Source organism: Pelophylax lessonae (assembly GCF_965119305.1).
Source record: "Pelophylax lessonae genome assembly, chromosome: 2".
Taxonomy (NCBI): Eukaryota; Metazoa; Chordata; class Amphibia; order Anura; family Ranidae; genus Pelophylax; species Pelophylax lessonae.
In genome coordinates, this window is record NC_138769.1 from 247,562,010 (window position 1) to 247,579,281 (window position 17,272).

Below are 17,272 nucleotides of genomic sequence, written 5' to 3' on the forward strand. Positions count from 1 at the left end.
TTGCTCAGCTCCAAGAATGTTAAGGCTAATGCCTTGTCTCGTCAGTATTCTGAGTTGTCCAGGGAGTACTACGTGCCAACACTGGTCATACCTTTTCAATTATATCCTGGCTGCCATCTGCCCAAACTTAACCTGTCCTCTTGGGGAGCAGATCTTGGCTGCTCAACCTGATGCCCCCATAGAGAGACCTGCTGGCAAATGTTTTGTACCACAATTCCAAGAATGCCGGTCATCCTGGTAAGAACCAGATGTCCTGGGTCATTTCCCTTCAGTTCTGGGGCCATCTCTCTGCACTGATGTTGCTGCATATGTGGCTGCTTGTACAGTATGTGCCCAGAAAAAATCTCCTCTGCACCTTCCCTTGGGCCTACTGCATCCCATTCCCAATGGGGAGCGTCCCTGGTCTTACCTGGCCATGGATTTTATTGTGGAACTTCCCGTGTCTCTAGATTACATGGGTATCCTTATGGTGGTCAACTGGTTCTCCAAGATGTGCCACTGCATTCCATTTAAGAGGAATGGTTCGGGAGGTCTTCTGTTTACACGGCTGTCTAAGGAGATTGTCTCAGACCGTGGGAGCCAGTTTTTCTCAAGGTTCTGGCACGTCTTTTGCTCCCAGTTGGGTATTCAACTCTCCTTCTTCTCAGCCTATCATCCGCAGTCCAATGGTGCGGTCCAAGCTCTGGAGCAATTCCTCCGCTGCTATATCTCTGACCATCAGGACAATTGGGTTGATCTGTTACCCTGGGTGGAGTTTGCCAGAAACTCTGCCATCAACTCGTCTTCCGGAAGGTCTCTATTCATGGCTAAAATAGGTCCCAACCCGCTGTGTTGCCCAAGTCATTCTCACCACAAGACATCCACAAGATGGAGGATCATCTTCGTGATTTTGTGCTTTCACAGCACATTGAGCACCGAACACATTACACTTATACATATTTTAGATTTTTATATATTTTTTCTAGCATTTCTAGAGAGGGGTTAGTGAGAGAGGAGAGTATGAGAGAGGGGGGTGAGAGAGAAAGAGAGGGGTGAGAGAGAGAGGTGTGAGGGGAGGCAGGGAAAGAGAGGGGGACACAGAGCAAGGGGGATACAGAGGGAGATAGAGCAAGCTGGGAGGGGGAAAGCCGGCTGAGAGGGAGGTAGGGATGAGATAGGAGTGAGGGGAGAGATGAGAAATAGACCTCAAGCTCTGTCCCTATCTGCAGTCCCTGCTCTGCCCTGCTGTTCCAGTCTTTTTCTGCAGGTAGTCTGTGTTTGATCATGCCTGGGACCTTCCATGCCAGTCTTAATGGTTGATCTGGGGGTGCTCTCTGCTCTGTTCCTTCTAGCGGCTCCCTCGCTACCTTCGCCTTTCACCTGTCCTCATCTTCTGGGCCCCACTGTCAGCCTGTTCCCCCGGGCCTCACTGTTGAAATTCTAGTGGAGAGGAGATTTGAGGAGTCCAGGCTCTGGAAGGTGCCTGGGATGCTGTGCCCCCTGCTCACCTTTTCAGGGGTTAAGGAGGCAGTGAAGCTCTTCTCTCCCTCTTGGGCTCTTAGGCTTGTTCATCTTCCCCACAGAGGCTGCGGGGCAGCCCACTCACTCACTTGCCATGTGCAGATAGATTCCCACACCTCAACCTCGCCTCTGTTTTCTGCTGCGCTCCCGCTGCCACCGAACCTGGACTCTCCATGGACTCTATAGCGTGCCCACAGAGATGTCTCTTTTGCAGTCACCGGCATATACATAAGTATTTGTGTAAATATACACATACGTCTATCCTATATGTATTTAAAGCCATCCTGGAGTAAATCCCTAAGGGCAGGGTAACCCATAGCAACCAAGAAATATTTGCTTTTCTAAGGTCATCTAGTGCAGCTGGAATCTGACTGGTTGCTATTAGAGACCTGATGTGACAGAGCTGCTGTTTTTTGGCCACTCACCCCATCCATGTCATAAATATGGAGGCCTCTTAAACTTTTTCTTTGCTTATAATATAGGAAGCTGGTTAGATGTGAAAATACTTGTTTACCTATGGTATTTTACCAAGTTTTCTGCAGGTTTTTAGTTGCTATCGACACTGCTCTTTCCTCTTAGCGCTTTGTACTCTTTAATTGAATAAGCCTGTTCTTTCCCTGCTAAAGATTTTCCATGCTGAAAACCTCTCTTTCTGTTCACTGATTGCATTTTTTCCCCATATCCTCACACAGCGAGGAAAAATGGAAATAACCTCCCTTTTCAGTTTTAAGCACTTGCATCCACAATCCATAAAATAACTGTTTGTGACTGTCATCTCTATATTAATGGCCTCTCCGGAAAGCCTGAAAAAAAAATCTGTAGGCTATCAATTAGTCTGCATCACCTGTTAGTTACATGATATGATGGTTTCATCTACAACGTTGTGTGATGTTATTAGACAACACACCACCACCTAGACCACCTATTTTGGTTATTTAACTGTCAGTCATTTATTAATTAGCAGTACTATTTGTTACCTCTATTTCTTCCTGTAAAATGGGAAATAGTCATCTTTGACATACGGGCACAGAAAATGGTTAACATAAGGGTGACCACATGCTGACATTAATCCGATACAACCGTAACATCAAGGGTAATATGTTCTGAACACCCATTCAGCATAAAACAACGTTTTAAAAGGCATGATTGATATTAATGTGTCCTACTCCTCAAAAGCCCCAACGTGATATCTTTAAATCCCTGCAATTCTTTTTTTAGAACAAGCTAATTATGTGCTTGGCACTTTATAAAAATACCATTGAGACTCAGGATTGCAAAGAATGACAACACAATAAAATGGTTTGGATAAGACCTGTCTGTGCCTCAAAATGGATACATTCTAATTGGTATTCTGGAAATGAATAGCTTGTGACCCAGAGTGTTTCACACACAAATAACCACCCAGTGTAAGTTACATGCAAATCTACTGAGCTGTGTAGACGCGTTTAACCCTTTTAAAAGCTGACTTCCCAGTAATCCTCTGTTTACTTCCTGAACTGAGTTAATGCAGGAGATTTTAAACTCCCTCTGAGCTTCTGAAATGAAACTGTACAGCGTTTCTCCGACATCCACTGTTTTATCCATAAAATAATAATAGTATTTTTAGACACTGCTTTGTTAAACGGAAACGCACCATATCGAAGCTCGCTTTTCATGTGCGAAGGAATAGTTAATGAACCTTTAACACAGTGATTAGTGCCTTGAAACACATTTGTGCATTTGCTGTAAACTCCCCCCCCCCCCCTCCCTCCTTCCACAAAGCAAAGAAGCAATTGACTAATGGTGCTGTTTGACTATGCCAGGGAATGCAAATCATTGCTTAGTTGTCATGACACATCACTGTTTCGCACGTTAGCAGAACGGCGCTCGACACAAGTCCCCGACAAGGGTTAAACAGGATTTTGAAATGGTTCATTTTTTCAGAGGATGCGATGCGTAGTCGAAAGCTTGGGGGTTAATATCTCCATCGCCACAAAACCCTTCTATCTGTCTAATCCTAGTGAGCATGGGAGGTCTGTTCATCAAGCAGTTGATCTGTATCACAGCATCACCTCTGAGATATAGGACAGTGAAAGAACCTAAAAATAGCCGCACACACACACACAAAAAAAAGCAACCTTGAAGTCATCAGGAGGATGAGCCGGGGAGGGAGAAAAAAAAAATCAGCAAGCCTGCTTTCCTCTACAGTCTCTGGACCTGTTACATGCTTGTGCTGAATTTAATGTAAAAGCACAGGAGTCTGCTTCTTCAGCATGTGAGGAAATATTAGATCGACATTCTGCTAGAGAGCAGGGCGCCACCTGCCTTTTAATTCCTATTATTCTCTGCAGGAGCCACATAGAGAGAGAGAAAAAGGGGAAAAGATGATAATTATTAAACCTGCTTGTACGGGAGGTGATGCTGCCTGGACTATGTCACTGTTACCAACTGGTCAGATTCAAACCATGAGACTATTCCCTGTTGACTGTATGGATGCTCATCGAGGACTTGCTGAACCCATGCCTGTGCTTGGTCCTGCTTCTCTTCCTACCTGCTTCCTCTAGGATCTTCACTTCATACAGCTAGGAAATAGTAGATTCCAAATATTGAGACTTCTCTGTAAGGTAAGAAGACTATGTTTCCAAATAAGGGAAAGAAGCTGCTTGTGACTGTTTTTCATTACCCTTGACAGATGAGAACTGACATGTCCTATCTCCACATGAAAGATTGCCTAGTTGGGGGAAACCTCAAACTGATCACTTTTCTTTTGAACTGCAAGCTTCTCTTCCCCAACATGTGAAAAAAAGGTGAGAAGCGAGGGACAGACGGACGGATAAGAAGCTGGAGAAAACAAGAGCTAAGGGGTTTTGTTAGAACAGCCTCTGGGGGAAAGCCTTGTTTGAAACAAGTATTTACTGCTTCTACTGTACTTTGCAAACTAGCTAAAACCGCAAGGCAACCCATACAAGCTAAAAAAAATAGAGAAAAAAGGGTCTTTGAATTAAGTGAACCCATGGCAGCGTGTAGCCAAAAAATGGTCTTTGAATTAAGTGAACCCATGGCGGCGTATAGCCAAGAAAGGGTCTTTGAATTAAGTGAACCCATGGCAACATATAGCCAAGAAATAAAAAAATATATATATATTCCTCTATTTCTAAATGGAAGCATTGTGGTGTTCTTTGTGATTAGCAAGTCCTAGGTCGTGTGAATGAGACTTCTAACCCTCTTGAAGGTATAATAGAATGGACAGCTATGTGGGGAAGTTTTCAGGCTTCTAGCGCTGAGCCCCCATTAGCATGCAGTGTCAGATGTGTTGTGTGTTTAATGATTGCATTTGGTGGCGTGCCTCCTAGCTCACATCTCTCTGTTGTTTTACAGCACAGGGGCAGCGAGCGAGCGAGAGAGGAAGGGAAAAAAAAGACTTCCAGCAAGCCCTGCTTCATCTTCCGAGAGCTGGGTACCATTTCCAGCGGTGGCAAGGGGGGCAACGATTCTGTTTGGATTGGATTAGATCAAGCTCTACGAGTGATGTGCACAGCCTGGACATCAGAATACTAAGAGGTTGGAGGTGTGGCACCTCTGACTTCCACTTTTCTCTGCCTGATTTTTCTTTCCTTTTGCAAAAAGAAAGGGTTATTTAAAAATAGCTTGACTTCCTGCAAGCATTATTTTTCTAATTTTCAAAGTGATGCCTGCTCCAAATTTAAGGTAAGCATATATTTTGTTTTTCCTGTTGCCTGCCTACTAGTTGACTGTGCAAGTGAGGGAAGTTTTAAATGTGTGTATGCCTTAGCCTGTTGCTGATCACAATTACATTGTGATTTCCCTTTGAGACTTGCTTGGCAATCACCGGTTACATGGATACCAATTTTATAAGGCTTTATTTTTATGCAAACTAAGGAGCATATGATTTATAGAATAAGTGGTTGCTGTACTCTATAAAATTGCTTAGTTGTATTCAAGCAGCAGAAAAAAATCTGTTTATGATTGCAGGGTATAAATAGAAAGTGCATGATTAGGGTTAACCTAGGAGAAGAAAAGCACGGAGCTAGAACAGGTTACTGATTTGTTGCCGTATTAACCCTGTAGGGCCTGATGGTCTGGGTGGTAGAGCAATTCCTGGGAAGAACAGGTTAATTTAGCAGGGGATTATCATTGTTTTAGATTTATTTGGCTGTTTAGGTTTCAGTAGGGATTTGCGAAGAATGAGAAGAAATTACTTATCAAAATCCTCTTGTTTTATAAAAGAGCATTAACAGCCATTTAATAAGATTGACATTCTGCATGGGAGTTTAATGACATGCAAATCACAGTGTATTGCAATCACTTTTGTTTGTGGTACATAGAATACTGTGTTAGGAGACATTCTTTTTGTTAGTATCACCATTGTGTGTAGTATTTCACGTAGAACAGCTATAAAATGATCCTTTTAAAGGTAATACATGTTGGTACCGATAGTCGTATGTAGGTGATAATCTTATAGGAATAACAAATTGAGCAAATGTGAGCATTGACGTTCTTATATAAAGTATGATCGTTGTGATGGAAGCACCATAAATGTGTTTTTCATGTTTTTTATGGATTAGGGAAACTGAAAAATGAAGTGCTCGTTCTTTGATCTGTAGAAGTTCTAATGATGATCATATGAATAACTATGTTTATAAGCTATAATGTAATTGTCACGGTCCCCAGTTACCATTGTTCTCCATTATCATTAATTGCAGAAAAAGTGCTACTGGTGATGGCACAATGAAAAGGGAGTGAGAAGTGAGAGACACTAAATTCTAATTAACTGGTGTTTCAAACCATAATTAAGACTGTGAAGTCATCCTCTTCCCCCTCCTCCTCTGCCATTGCTCCAACAGTTCATGATCATGACTTCATCGTCAACACTTGGATGTCATGTGTGATGTCACCGAAAGCCATCAGAGCAAAGTAATTACAGCTCTGGACAACCCAAAACCTTCAAATTCATTTTTAACTCTTGCGGAAAGGATTGCAAAAATCTTTCTTGTGACATTTCAAAGGTATTTTATACACACATATAACTGTAACAATAAACTTTGGAAAAAAAACTCATATTAAAAATTTTCTTGTTTGGCAGTTGTATATGTAGGTCTTGATGGTCCTATCACTGGCTTCTTTCTTTTACATTTTACTTGCCAAATTGATGGCTAGCTGGATCATTTCCTTACTGTGAACTCTCCACTTTACATATCAGATGAACAGTTTGATGTCTAATAGTTATAAAGCTTCACCATTGCAGTAACATAACAATGACTGATCAAATTATGATATGACCTTTCATTGTGTTAAAGGTTGTCATGCCTGGTAAATGTTAACTTAAGTAAAGTCTGTTTCATGTCTTTAAGTTATGTTATAAAGCTAAGACAAACGTTTATTTCTAGAAAAAAGAATAACTTTGTCTGTAATATATATTTTAAAGGAAAGAAAATCACTGCACTGTTTTACATTGTCTGAGTTACTGCCAAGTAATTGGCTAAAGACCTGTTTCCACTTCACAGAAAACTCTTCTCTATGGGCCTCTTTCTGCAATCCCATAAACATTGCTATTCCATTTTAAGCTATGCTCAATTTCCTCTACAACCCTAGAATGGGTTGATACTGTATGTCCCATTTAGTGAAGCTCAGGTGTGTGTGTATGTATGTATGTATGTATGTATGTATGTATATCTATATATATCTATATATATATATATATATATATATATATATATATATATATATATATATATACTGTATATACAATGCTCAAAAACATTAAAGGAACCCTTTGAAAACAAATCAGATCTCAATGAGGTAAAATATCATGCTGGATATATATATTGATATTGGCTGGGTAATGTGATAGGAGCGAAAGAATGCCACATCGTTCGATGGAAATTAAAATGATCAACCTACAGAGGTCTGAATGCAAAAACACCCCCAAAATCAAAGTGAAAAAATAATGCAGCAGGCTAGTCCATTTTGCTGACATTTCATTGCAGCAACTCAAAATGGTACTCAGTAGTTTGTACGACCCCCAAGTGCTTGTATGCATGCCGAACAACGTCAGGGCATGCTCCTAATGAGAAGACGGATGGTGTCCTGGGGTATTTTCTCTCAGATCTGGACCAGGGCATCACTGAGCTCCTGAATAGACTGAGGTGCAACCTGGTGGTATCCAATGGACATAAACATATTGTCCCAGAGGTGTTCTATTGGATTTAGGTCAGGGGAGCATGGGGGCCATTCCGTGGTATTAATTCCTTCATTCTGCATACTCTCACCACATGAGGCCAGTCATTTTTGTGCACCAAGAGGAACCCAGGACCCCACTGCATAAGCGTAGGGCCTAAAAACGGGCCCAAAGATTTCATCCCGATACCTAATGGCAATCAGGGTGTCTTTGTCTAGCATGCAGAGGTCTGTGCATCCCTCCATGGATATACCTCCCCAGACCATCACTGACCCACCACCAAACCAGTCATGCTGAATGATGTTACGGGCAGCATAACATTCTCCATGGCCTCTCCAGACCCTTTCAGGTCTGTCCCATGTGCTCAGGGTGAACCTGCTCTCAACTGTGAAAAGCACAGGGCTCCAGTAGAGGACCTGCCAATTCTTGTGTTCAATGGCAAATGCCAATTGAGCTCCACGGTGCCGGGCAGTGAGCACAGGGCCCACTAGGGGATGTCAAGCCCTCAAGCCACCCTCATAAAGTCTGTTTCTGATTGTTTGGTCAGAGACATTCACATCAGTGGGCTGCTGGAGGTAATTTTGTAGGGCTCTGGCAGTGCTCATCCTGTTCCTATTTGCAGAAAGGAGCAGATTCAAGTCCTGCTGATGGGTTAAGGACATTCTACCACCCTGTCCAGCTCTCCTAGAGTAACTGCCTGCCTCCTGGAATCTCCTCCATGCTCTTGAGACTGTGCAGGAAGACACAGCAAATATTTTGGCAACGACATTTATTGATGTTCCATCCTGGAGGAGTTGGACTGCCTGTTCAACCCCTATAGGGTCCAGGCATCGTCTCATGCTACCAGTAGTGACACTGACCCTAGCCAAATGAAAAACTAGTGGAAACAGTCAGATAAGATGAGTAGGAATAAAAAAATGTCTTTGGCCTTTACCTGTAAATTCATTCCTGTTTTGGAGATCTTCTCATTGTTGCCCATCTAGTGCACCTGTTCTTAATTTCATTAACACCAAAGGAGCTGAAACTGATTAACAACCCCCCTCTGCTACTTAACTGACCAGATACATATTCCAGGAGTTTACTTGATTTGATGCAATACTCTGAATAAGTCGTGTTCCTTTACATTTTCTGAACACTACAGTATATATATATATATATATATATATATATATATATATATATAGTCTGTGTGTGTGTTTGTGTATGTGTGTATATATATATATATATATATATATATATATATATATATATATATATATATATATAAGCAACATGTATAATTAACCTTTAAGTTATTAGATTATCAGCTTGTAAGAGAGATGGGAGGATCAGCATGTTAGCTGTGTTTTAAGATATGTTTTCTATAAAAATCATGAGCTTCTGTTACATGGCAGAATGTACTTTAAGATTAGCCATCAAATTGGCTTTCTTTACTTTTGTGCATAAAGAATGTTTCTAATGGCGAATAAAAACTACATGACAAAAAAGTTGCTAGTGGATCATTACAACAGAGTCTATTTTTTTTTCTTTATTTTTAACTGGTAATCCTTCCAGTAACATACTTCCTGTCCTAGAGTGACAACACCCACTCCATGTTCTGCATCTATGGAGCTGCAGCATTGTTACCTTAGGGCAGGAAATGTGTTTTGGGCTACAGAGAAAACCCTCCTCCTCATCTTCAAAAATAATTTTTTGTAGTCCACAGAGGAAAGCTGGGCAGGGCTGATAACACTATTTAAGAAACTATTTTCTGAAGTCCACAGAGGAGAACTGGGGGGGGGGGGGGGGGGGCTGATAATCATAACGCTACAGAGTGTGCAAGACACAAGACATCAATACATTTCTGGCACAGTTAACTGGTATTTTTTTTTAATTATCAAACAGATATAACAGAAAACTGGTATATTTAACATACAGAAGTATGTAGATAGCTTGAAGGTAATGTGTTAGTGCTTCTGTTAAAGTCCCACAAAGAAGGGGGTTTTTGCTTCAAAACTGGTATATTTAAATGACCAAAAGGGAAAATAGGAGAAGTAAATTGTTGGAGTTTACATACATTGTACAATTAAAGAGCCTGTTTACACCAGGCCATTAGTGCACTGATCCATTGTGAATGGCATCCATAAACCTGTGTCACAGAACACCATAATGGGTGGCAATGCTATTCAGTGTGCTGCTCTAGAGAAAATGCCGCAAGAACAATTTTTGATTCATTGTAGTGTCTTGGGCAGCACCAACAAATGTATGGTCTGCCTTTAGGCAACACGCATTAAAACATCCCCATAGCATAAATGGGCCCAAAGATTGTGTTTTAAATGACATTTTATTAGTATTTATGAACCCATTTTTTCTCACAAGAACATAAAGCACAGTGTTTATGATATAGACTTTGCTAACCTTGGTATTCTTTGGATGAGCTGGGTAGATTACATATATGGAAGAACAGATGTCAATGAACATTTTGTTTGCAATTGAAACACACTATGGAACGTAAGCTTTAAAAACGGCAGCTGCATTAACAAAGGTTATCTTGTTTCAATGAAATTATTTATCTGAATGGACATTGATGAATAGGCAGTTTTTATGTCTGCCTTTTCCTTTTTGTGGATTCATTTAAAGCTATCCTTTTAGATTACTATCTGTTTCTATACTAATATAATGCTATAATATAAAGCAATATATATCATCATTATTAATTTTCTTTAAGGGAGACTCTGGCCAAACAGTCAGGTACACATTTGTAATGTTTACATCATATTGCAGCTGGGTTCACACATATGGGAATTAGATGTGGGGTTCCCTGCATCCAATTTGCATGACAGGAGAGTGTAACCAGTTCTCAATGGAGGTGGTTCACACAGCTCGGGGGCGGCCATGGTCAGCATTCCAAAAGGGTCCTGTTTGACTTCTGGTTGGATTCAGGTGCGAATTCAGGCAAAAATTCAAGCCTGAATTGCACCTGAATCGGTAAACAGGAAGCACTAGACCCCACGCCGTGAGCCACAGGCCGCAGCATACGTGAACGAAGCCTTAAACTTCTCTAAGTCCCGGTTCATACTGATGCTGTGCAGGAAAAACAGCTATCCTGGTGCATTTCCTTCACCGCATAGCAATCAAAATGTGTTCTGCGATCTGCTGCATGTATCAATGGAAACTTAACAACACCCCAAAAGCAGGTTTCAAACACAGTGCGTTTGTTTGAACCGATCACATGGGTATAAACACCCATGGGATCCAATTCCAGTGCAAATAAAAAAAAGCTGCCAGCACTTTTTTTTGACGTGGATGTACACCACATCACGCACCAATTTGAGCCATCCAAAATGAATGGGCTCAAATCACATATGATTTGCACAGGAATGTGGTGCGATTCCTGTGCGATTCACATGAGGTTCACAGTGTGAACCTAAAGCAAGTGTCTTGCTTTTTTTGTGATTCATGCACCTCTACCATTTTATATAAACCAACACCCCTGTTTTAATTTGTATCCTTCCACATTCCTATTTAATTAAATGCTTTGCACAATTCTATTTATATCTCCTGTGTTGTTTGTTTGCCTTCCCGTGTAATGATGGGCTCACATGTGGCTTCAGTTTGTAGGGTCATAGCGGATACAGAAGTCCATATAATAATTCACTTAGCTTGTCCCTATTTGCTAAGGGACAGACAGCCAATCTTTGCCTCGTTATTAACCCTGTATTGCATCACAAATGTGGAAGTGCTAATGTGATGAAAGCACATTTCTTCCAGCATAGTTATTTGTCTGTTAATTGCTCTACCTGCTTGTGTCTGTAAATGTCTTTAACTTGCTGACTGGGTTATGGGTAAGCACTTCATGTACTCTTGTACTTTTTTTTCCCTCCTGCAAGTTTTTTACCACCTACCCTCATCAGTCCTCATGGACTTATGTTTGGCAGCATTGAACAACCTAATATAGCTTTTTTGCCTCACACTACATTACCCCCAACTTTTAATACAGAATCTGCTGAAAAGTAGATCTTTGGAAGGTACCAAAAACATAGATGACTTTTGGCTGTTTAATATATAACAAATTCATTTTTTTCTTTACTTTGGGCTGGAGGTTCGCCTTAAGTGTGACATTAAAACGATCCTAAAGGTTACTCCAAAAAGAGTTATGGCCCTTATTTTCAGCTTTTTTTTTTGTATTCATGAACACCAAGTGATTGATTTAAAAGCTTTACCTCTGACATTTCTATCCCTGTGCATTGAGAACTCTCATAATTGTCACAATCAGTCATCTTTAAGCTGGCCATACACTGTTCAAATATAATGTGAAAATGGGGTTGCACAGCCTAACCAAATCCAGTAAAAGTCAATATGTTAAAACAGTGAATGAGTACATAATATAGGTGCAAATATCAATTCCTCATAAACGTCCAGTATAAAGTGTAAGTGCTAGTTGTGACTTCAGCTGGGTCATAAAAAAGCTGAAATAAAGTCCACTCTCTAAACGTGATATAAGTCAACCACCTTCTTCTACTCAGATGATATCCATGTGTATAATAAATGAACAGTAGTGAACTTCTACCTCTGCAATGCTCCGTGCTCACAGAACTCTCACCCGATGTAAAATAAATGTGGGCCTTTGAATAATGTGCTCAATGGGCTGGTACGTTCCTCCCAACGCTCTTCACTTCCAATAGATAAATACTGCTCAATGGGCTGGTACATTACTCCAATGCTCCCTACCTCCAATAGATGAATACCCAGGGAACTATGGCACTGGTCCCTTTAAGTCTCCGGTAAATCCCCTCAGCACCATGCTAGAATAAAACAAACATGCCTTCCATAGTGTAAAATTGTAAAATAACAACCCTTTATGGCAAAAGGGTATGCTGTCAACTCCAGATCCGAACAGCAACGCTCACTCCCTGAAGAAGGGGGAGTCTATGTTCCCCCAAAAAGCATTGGCTTTAACATGTTCTGTTACTATCATTAAAACAAACGATCTTTTGATTCAAGTTGGATTCTTATTTTTGACATTGGGCGCTCCTTTAACCCACCACCAGTAGAAACTTTCTTGCAAAAGGGAAGCCTCTTACATTAAACTCAGTAAAACAGCGCATAAAATGTGATGTATACTCAGCATTGCATGGTGTCTCGCATCACTTCCGGTTCTGGGGCCCGACACGTTGTGTCACTCCAAGTGACTTCATCATTTGCTCACATGACTTCATGGAAACAGTTAAAAAAGACTTTCCTATTGCAATAAAGGGTTGTTGTTTTACAATTTAATACTACAGAAGGCATGTTTGTTTTATTCTAACATGTTGCTGAGCAAACATACCGGAGACCTAAAGGGACCACAGACGCCCTAAAGAGATCAGTGCCACAGTACCCTACCCTGGGTATTCACCTATTGGAGGTAGAGGGGGTTGGTGTAATGTACCAGCCCATTGAGTATATTATTCAAAGGCCCACTTTTATTTTACATGAGGTGAGAGGCTCTATGAGCACGGGAGCATTGCACAGAGGTGGAAGTTCACTATTGTTCATTCATGATACACGTGGATATCATCTGAGTAGAAGAAGGTGGTTGACTTATATCACGTTTGGAGCGTGGACTTTATTTCAGCTTGTTTATGACCCCACTGAAGTAACTACTACCGTAGCACTTGCACTTTATATTGGAACGTTTATATGGGATTGATATTTGCGCCTATGTTATGTACTCATTCACTGTTTTAACATATCGACTTTTACTGAATTTGGTATCTTTACAACACTTGATTCCATTTACACAGCACCAAGGTTCACTACACTGATTTCATTTTCACACCATACACTGTTAGTTTCTTTTTCATTCAGCCAGCAGGCCAAAAGCAGTGAAAAAAAGAACAGATTCCTCCATCCACACAAAGGAGGTGGATGGAGGAATCCCCCCAAGCCAGGAGATGGTATTCTGACAGCTGCATCAACCATTGCCAGAATACACTGATCAGCAGCTGCAGCCAATTCATCCACTGATTTCGAGAAATATTTTTGAACGTATCCCTTTGACAGATGTTTATCAAAGGATCAACTTCTGTTGAGTGGAGACTGCCACACACTATGCAGAATGGAGAACAACAAAAGGAACAATAAATCTCTGTACCCATAATTTAGCTTTTCACTCCTGTTTGCCTAATCATTTGCCATTTTCTAGCAATTGTATCTGTTTCTCTAGTGATTACATTGTGTGCAGTACAGAAAAGAAATCAATATTCATGGATCCTGCTTATGAATGCCACGAAGTGTGTGTCTTAAGTTGATTTCCCATCATATTTTATACTTTTCCTGGTTAAATAATTGCTAATGTTGAATAAAAACACCAGTCCATCCAAGTCAGCGTGTATCTGTGTCTACTATTCTCTATATCCCTGTACATTCTGTTGGCTAAAAAACACATTTAAAGGTTTTTTTTTTTAAATTCACCTACACTCCCTGCTGACACCTGGAAGGAAGATCCACATCCTTACTGATCTAATAGTAAAGAACCCCTTACGCAGTATGAGATTTAACCACTTCTCATAATTTATTGTGTGGACAACAGTTTTCTTGAGAGTTTAGATTTACATATTGCATGCATATCCCCTCTTTAGTGTCTCTTCTCTAGGGAGGATGTTTAATGTTTGTAGTCATTCCTCATAACTAAAGTCTTCCAGCCCGCTTATAAGCTTATTTTCCCTTCTTTGGACTTTTTCAAGTTCAAGCACATTCTTTGTCAGGATTGGTGACCAGAACTGGACAGCATACTCATGATGTGGCTGAACTAGCGCTTTAGAAGTGGTAGAATTATAGCCTTATCTTTTGCGTAAATACCCTATTTAATGCATGCTATCGGGTCTGCTATCCATGCTTGCTGCAGCTTGGCATTGCAAGCTATTGCTAAGTATGTGATCCACTAGGACAACTACATTTTGTTCCATCCATGATTGCCCAGAGGTTCTTCCCCTAGCTTGTAATTTGCATGTATATTCTTAGCTCCCAAGTGCAAACCTCATCTGCTATATAGCTGCCAATTCTTCTATTCCAAGTAGGTCTTCTTTTAACGTGGCTACATTCTGTTGTGATGTCATAGCCCTGCTTAGATTTGTATCATCAGCCAACACTAAGGCCCTCTTCCCTACCTGAGCGTTTTTATGCTCGTAAAATGCTCATCTCTAAAGCCTCAAAACGCCCAACAAGCAAAATCCTATTCATTTCAAAGGCCCCTGTTCACATCTGAGTGTTTTGTCTCCTGAAGCAAAATGCCTAAAGCTCAAAAAAGTACATGAGCTTCTTTTTTGGCAGATTACCAGCATTTTGTTAGATGTCAATGCCTGCCTCCAAACACCTGCAAAAAACTCTTGAAAAAAAGCCAGAAAAAAACGCCTGAAAATGATACGCTCAGGTGTGAATGGAGCCTTAGATTGAACTATTTACACAAAAACTCTATATCAATTATGAACATGTTAAACAGAATTGGACTCGCCCCGGAGTACCCAACTTACAACTCTAGACCATGCAGAAAATATGCCAATTCAAACTAATTGTTTTGCCTCCTTGGAATCAAACAGGTAGGTAGAGAAGATGCCCTTCATATTGTTCAGTCCTGCAAGATGTGTTTCTCTCTATTTCGTGGTTGCTGATTTATGGCCTAAATTAAAAGAAAGCAATGTTAAACTTACTATGTGGCTGCTATGATAGCTTTCAAAGCACAGGAAGAGAAAATGAAAAGGCAAGAGCTTATGTGTTTTTAGAAGTACAGTGATTCTTTTAAGATGAATTCCAGACAAATATAGACATAAAAGACACAAATAATGCAGTTTATATTAATTAATAAATTATTGCATGTACTTTTTTTTAATGCAAGCTGTGTAAGTATATGAATTTTAGCTGGTATCAGCCTTTTGCCATTTCTAGTCCAGCAGAGCTCCCACTGGGAGAGTAGGGAGCAGCACAAAGAGCCAGTTGGTTGTGCTGGGATAAGAAAGCAGACTGATAGAGATAATCCCTGTCCAGTCACAGGCTAGGTGAGGGAGAAGATCTACAACACAGGACAGAAAAATCATTGGGTATCCTGCCCTAGGGTTATGCCATATGACAGAAGCCCTAGGATTATGCCATATGGCAGAGGTCAAATATCAGAACTTGATGAACAGACATACAAATCCTTTGGTGGGCAAACAGCACCCGTATATGCATTTAATTTAATAATTTAGCCATTTTCCTGGAGTTCAGCTTAAAATTTTCTTGTAAACATACTAAATAGCTATGTAAAAACCTCTTGCTTGTATGGGAAGGACATATTTAGGTATGTCATATAGTGTTTTATAAAATCTACCAGATATAATTAGAAAGGCTTTGTGATGTATAGAACTGGCGACTGAGGAGGTCATGACAGGTGTTTACCTTTGGTGCTCATGAAAGTGCTCCTCAGTTCTTTTATCAGTGTGTATGTGTCCATTATTATCTCGAAAATTGAGATAATAATAATATTAATATGGATCTTCCACCAACTAACTTCCAACCAATTAGGCTATTCATCTCTGTTGGTTTCTCAAATAAATTGCAATTCTGTAGACCTTACAATATGCATATTTTTTCAGACAAGATCACAGATTCTGATGAAATGTTCCTGTAACTTTGAAGCTGTAATTGTGTGGCACGTAGCAACTATCCTGCTACAAAACATAAGTGGTAATTCAAAATAGAAGCTTGCAATGCTAAATTGGTTTTAGATTTGCAGGTTAACTTGTCTTATATTCCTAAACTCCCGTTCTGTACCTAGAATTGAATTACTGACTTAAAGCAGACCTTACTTTACCAACAGGCTCTGACCCCTCAGGGCCTGTTGGTTTTCAATGCTTTTTCATTTTCTCTGTTCCAAGAGGCATGGGTGAGATTATTATGCCTCACCACTGTCTCATGGGAAAGCTGGGTGCTCGAAATCCTACGAGAATGCACTTTTTGCAAGGGCATGTAGTACATTCTGGTGGGAATTCAAGTGTTTCGCTTTCTGAGAAACAGTGGTAAGGCACGGCAAAATCACACTGACCCCCTGGAAGCTGGGCTTAAGGTAAGAATTTTTTTTTTTTTTTATTTGAACCTTCATTTTTAAATTATTTGTATACGAGTATATTTTCATAGAATGTCCATTTTAAAAGGAGCTTGAAGTTCTAGAGTTTAGTCCTTTTAGATATAACTGGCTGCATGCTTGTTCCAGGTCAGTGATTTACTAACTTAGAAAATTCACATATTGCTTTGCTCATCCATACCTCTTTTTTCAACACTGACACATGCTGCTAATTGGCAATCAACCTAAGATGTTCATATTTGAAGCTATCTTTACAGATGGGTTTTAAAAACTAAACTAAAACAAATTTTTCCTGTGGTTATTCCATTCATCCGCCTTCTGCACAGTGGGTGGTTAGTGCTTATACCTTGAAGATGCCACCAAGGACAGTACCTATGTGCAACATGTGTTTTTGTCTTTATGTTTGAGCAGGTTTCTTCTGGGTCAGGGGTCTCAACCTAGTGGCCCTCCGGCTGTTGCAGAACTATAATTCCCATAAGGCATTGCAAGGCTGACAGTGTCAAGCATGACTCCCA

General features: G+C 40.4%; 1 protein-coding gene across 3 annotated transcripts in view; it reads left to right on the forward strand.

Annotated features, from left to right (window-relative positions):
- Positions 1 to 3,455: 3,455 nt before the first annotated feature.
- Positions 3,456 to 17,272, forward strand: part of KCND3 (potassium voltage-gated channel subfamily D member 3) — a 752,547-nt gene continuing 738,730 nt past the window's right edge. For 2 of the 3 annotated variants that reach the window (XM_082248473.1, XM_082248474.1), the window contains exons 1-2: positions 3,458 to 4,103; positions 4,858 to 5,187. The gene's annotated coding sequence lies outside the window, so the exon portion shown is untranslated. Of the gene's footprint in view, positions 4,104 to 4,857; positions 5,188 to 17,272 lie in introns of all 3 variants that reach the window. The other variant, XM_082248475.1, reaches the window with a different exon arrangement.